We start from the raw sequence: 5,764 nt of genomic DNA on the forward strand, positions 1-5,764 counted from the left end.
AAACAGCTCTCTACACAAGAGGTTTGCTCGGCATTTACTGCCAGGGGAAATCAGCTCTCAGACTCACTAAGATGCTTTCACTCCCCTAGTTTGTACAAGATCAAAAAGACAATACTGAATAATTACATCGCATTGTGTGAATGTGTGCAGAAGTGTGTTTTCAACCACATGTTTGTGTTGAAGTGTATACATACCCTTACGAAGTGACAACATCCAGTGTATATGTGTGTGTGCCTGTTTCTATGAGTGAGTGTCTGTTTTTGCCTCTGTGTGTGTGCATAGCTGTCTGTTTGCCCTGTGTCTATGCGTGTTTCTATGTGCCTGTGTCTATAAGTGTGTGCCTGAGTGTGTGTGGGCATGTGTCTGCCTGTGTGAGTGTGTGTGTATAGCTGTGGGTTTACCTGTGATGCAGAGCAGGCTGTCTGAATTGGAAGGTCACATCACTGCTATTGGTGGGTGAATAAGAGTTCATTAACACCACATCAGACATGTGGCTATCCACTTGGTCATCCAATCACTGCCACAATAAAACGTGTATTTTAGAGAGGGCTTGACACACACACACACACACATGGATGCACACATGGACACACTTTCTCTCTCTGTTGCTCCCTCTCTCTCTTTCCTCTCTCTCTCTCTTACACACACACACACACACGCACACACACACACACACCGAGGATTTTCACATGCCCATCAGCTAAACTACACTGATAATTGCTTGAGTCCAACTTGCTACTGAAGAAAAACAAGACAAGCTATAGTGAATACAATCTCTCCCACACACAAACACGCCATCCCACACACACACTTGCTCGCACACACACACGCGCCATAATGAAAACCCAGACACCATACACACTCCTACAGGGTAGTGGGAGGAGAACGAGAGATTCAGATTGACTCCACTCAGTGCCGGGTTCCCATGGCGACAGGTGACATAACGACTAACAGAAAACAACCAAACCTGATGACAAACAGCAAAAGAGAACCACTTGAACACTGTGTGTGTCTCAAACAGCACCATATCCCCAATTTTGTGCATTACTTTTGACCAGGACTCATAGGACTCTGGTCAAAAGTAATGCACTATATTGGGTTTGTGTGTTTATTAGAACACACTGGAAAATCTGTGTGTGTGTGTGACTATTACAGTGCCTTGCAAAAGTATTCATCCCRCTTGGCATTTTTCCTATTTTGTTGCATTGCAACCTGTCATTTAAATGGATTTTAATTTGGATTTGATGTCTGGACATACACAAAATAGTCCAAATTGGTGAAGTGAAATGTAAAAAAATTACCTGTTTCAAAAAAATGTTTTACTGAAAAGTATGCATATGCATATGTATTCACCCCCTTTGCTATGAAGCCCCTAAATAAGATCTGGTGCAAACAATTACCTTCATAAGTTACATAATTAGTTAAATAAAGTCCACCTGTGCACAATCTAAGTGTCACATGATCTCAGTATATATACACCTGTTCTGAAAGGCCCCAGAGACTGCAACACCACTAAGCAAGGGGCACCACCTAGCAAGCGGCACCATGTAGACCAAGGAGCTCTCCAAACAGGTCAGAGACAAAGTTGTCGAGAAGAACAGATCAGGGTTGGGTTCTAAAAAATATCTGAAACTTTGAACATCCCACAGAGCACCATTAAATCCATTATTAAAAAATTGAAAGAATATGGCACCACAACAAACCTGCCAAGAGAGGGCCTCCCATCAAAACTCACGGACCAAGCAAGGAGGGCATTAATCAGAGAGGCAACAAAGAGACTAAAGARAACCATGAAGGAGCTGCAAAGCTCCACAGCGGGGATTGGAGTATTTGTCCATAAGACCACTTTAAGCCGTACACTCCACAGAGCTGGGCTTTACGGAAGAGTGGCCAGAAATAAGCCATTACTTGAAGAAAAAAATGAGCAAACACGTTTGGTGTTCGCCAAAAGACATATAGGAGACTCCCTAAACATATGGAAGAAGGTACTCTGGTCAGATGAGACTAAAATTGAACTTTTTATCCATTAAGGAAAACGCTATGTCTGGCGCAAACCCAACACCTCTCATCACCCCGAGAACACCATCCCATGTTTTTCCATCAGCAGGGACTGTGAAACTGGTCAGAATTGAAGGAATGATGGATGGTGCTAAATACAGGGAAATTCTTGAGGGAAACCTGTTTCAGTCTTCCAGAGATTAGAGACTGGGATGGAGGTTCACCTTCCAGCAGGACAATGACCCTAAGCATACTGCTAAAGCAACACTRSAGTGGTTTAAGGGGAAACATGTAAATGTCTTGGAATGGCCTAGTCAAAGCCCAGACCTCAATCCAATTGAGAATCTGTGGTATGACTTAAAGATTGCTGTATACCAGCAGAATCCATCCAACTTGAAGGAGCTGGAGCAGTTTTGCCTGAAGAATGGGCAAAAATCCTAGTGGCTAAATGTGCCAAGCTTATTGAGACATACCCCCAAGAGACTTGCAGCTGTAAATGCTGCAAAAGGTGGCTCTACAAAGTATTGACTTTGGGGGGATGAATAGTTATGCACGCTCAAGTTTTCAGTTTTTTTGTCTTCTTGTTTGTTTCACAGGAAAAAATATTTTGCATCATCAAAGTGGTAGACATGTTGTGTAAATCAAATGATACTAACCCCCAAAAAATGCATTTTAATTCCAGTTTGTAAGGCAACAAAATAGGAAAAATGCCAAGGGGGTGAATACTTTCACAAGCCACTGTACCACAAGTGACTAGCACACAGCCAAGACAACGAAGGATTGGCTTCGGAACAAGTCTCTGAATGTCTTTGAGTAGCCCAGCCAGAGCCCGGACTTGAACCCAATCGAACATCTCTGGAGAGACCTGAAAATAGCTGTCCAGCGACGCTCCCCATCCAACCTGGGGGAACTTGAGAGGATCTGCAGAGAAGAATGGAAGTAACACCCCAAATACAGGTGTGCCAAACTTGCAGCGTTATACCCAAGAAGACTCGAGGCTGTAATCGCTGCCAAAGGTGCTTCAAAAAAGTACTGAGTAAAGGGTCTGAGTACTTATGTAAATGTGATATTTCTGTTTTTATTTGTAATCAATTTGCACAAAAAATAAACACCTGTTTTTGCTTTTTCATTTATGGGGTATTGTGTGTAGATTGATGAGGGGGAAAACAATTTAAGGCTGTAACGTAACAAATGTGGAAAAAGTCAAGGGGTCTGAATACTTTCCGAATGCACTTTATCTGCAGGTAGGTGAGTGACCGAGACTGTTGAGGGAGGCTGACCCTGTCTTGTCCTTGTCCATTAATCTATATTCATGTATTCGTTTGGGCTGATTTGCTTATGGAGRCCAAGTAGAGCACATCKCTCATACAGTAATGAAAGCCTCCTCTYCCTCCAGCCCGGCAGAAATATTCAATTACACCAACAGGCCAATTCAATTACCAGACGTGCTGACGGGGGCCTGTGGGCCACACACACACAAGCACACACATACACACACACACCTTCACACACATCTTTTCACATCGAACACATACCAGACAGACAAACACACACCTGAGAAAATGAGGCACACACACACATACCCCAAAACACACACATACACAGACACACAGGTGAGCGCCCTCATACTAGTCTCGGATATCTCTGCTTCTCTCTGACATTTCGAAAGGGGAAGAAAAAAATTAATCCACCAATAACACACATACACACACACACCTTCACACACATCTTTTCACATCGAACACATACCAGACAGACAAACACACACCTGAGAAAATGAGGCACACACACACATACCCCAAAACACACACATACACAGACACACAGGTGAGCGCCCTCATACTAGTCTCGGATATCTCTGCTTCTCTCTGACATTTCGAAAGGGGAAGAAAAAAATTAATCCACCAATAACATCAGGCTTCTCCAGACATCTCCTGAACAATCTCTGTCAACATCTGAATAGCTGTCCTCATTCTAATATGACCAGCTAGTCTAGACAGAGAAATCTCACTGCCCCACATGGAGAAGGCTAGGTCTGTATCCCAAATGGAATCCTATCCCTTTCATAATAATTTAGAGTCATTTTTATTAGTTGTAGGCCGAGTAGTAGTTTTTATACTATGAATGTAATTTTTTTTTGTATTATTAGACAGCAGTGCAGTAATGTCAGTTCAGCTAAACCTAGGGTATGGCAAAGTGGGTTGTGGGGGGGTGGTTCCAAGGAATCTTTTGGAAGTTGAAGCTCATTTACTGCATTTTTACAGAATTTAAAAACTCAAATGCTATTTGGAGAAAAGCAAAAACAAACAAAAATGACCCCATGTTACCACAATATTAGGTTTAAAGGGTCTGTCGATCGACATATACAATGTCAACCACTACTCAACCTCAACATAAGTAAACCATGCCAATATATCATCCAAACACCGGCTTCGAGGGCATTATCACTTTTAAACAACGGGTTACCAATAAATTCAAATAATGACTGACATATTTTCATTAAAAACGTTATTTGGATTAATTTATTCATACAATTTCATCCTTCCACCAGATATAGTCCTGACACAGATCTAGAGTTGCTAGAGATGCGACCCAGTCATTCAGTCTTGTTCTGTATCTATAGACGCAACCCAGTCATTCAGTCTTTTTGTTCTGTATCGATGGATGTGAACCAGTCATTCAGTCTTTTTGTTCTGTATCTATGCACGCGACCCAGTTGTTTGTTCGAAATGTTCCATTGCCATACTTGCTGGCAACATTCTTATCCCTTGCTTGCTAGCTAGCCAACTACGGCTAACTTAGTCAAGTCAAAAAGTGTAGCCAGAATAACAGCAAAGTAACTGCATTTGCATAAGCTGTTTTCTGGTGACATTTATTTGAATACATCCATAACAATAAGCTAATGAGGCACGATTTCGCCTGGCATAGAAYATGTTCTCACTCGTCAGGACACTGTTGTTCAGAGGAGCTAGCCAACACAGCTACAGTAACACAATCACTTCAAACTGAAGCTMGAAAGACTGCAAATTAGCTGCATTTTGTTTGACCTTWTATGAATTGTCATTTTTTTGTATATATCCATAAAAATTATGCCAGCAGATTCATGATTTCGACTGGCTGAGAAACGTTGCCTGCCTTTCTGTCTTGTCCCGACTCCCGACATGTTCTTGGAACAGCAGGAGATCGAATTTGAATATTGAAACAACATTGCAAATMTCGGAGAGACAGACAGCATGGTTTCTACAAATCTGTAATGATGGGGCGGTGAGTCGGAAGCAGGTGCAACATTTTAATAAAACAACAAAACCAAGAACACGACATTAACATAAGGCTGACACACAAGAACAATACCAACTGGTGAGTGACATGGGAGAGTGACATATAAAGGGGAGGAAATTATGAAGGTATTGGAGTCTAGGTGTGAATAATAACCTTTTTCATATCGTCTGAGATCCCTAAAGATTGAAAAGCTGCCGCGGTCATCGCCCTCTTCAAAGGGGGAGACACTCTAGACCCAAACTGTTATCGACCTATATCCACCCTGCCAAGTTAACAAACAGATCACCGACCATTTCGAATCCCACCATACCTTCTCCGCTATGCAATCTGGTTTCRCGAGCTGGTTACAGGTGCACCTAAGCCACGCTCAAGGTCCTAAACGATATCATAACCGCCATCGATAAAAGACAGTACTGTGCAGCCGTCTTCATCGACCTGGCCAAGGCTTTCGACTCTGTCAATCACCGCATTCTTATCAGCAGACTCA

The sequence above is a fragment of the Salvelinus sp. IW2-2015 genome, linkage group LG20, assembly GCF_002910315.2.
Source record: "Salvelinus sp. IW2-2015 linkage group LG20, ASM291031v2, whole genome shotgun sequence".
Lineage (NCBI taxonomy): Eukaryota > Metazoa > Chordata > Actinopteri > Salmoniformes > Salmonidae > Salvelinus > Salvelinus sp. IW2-2015.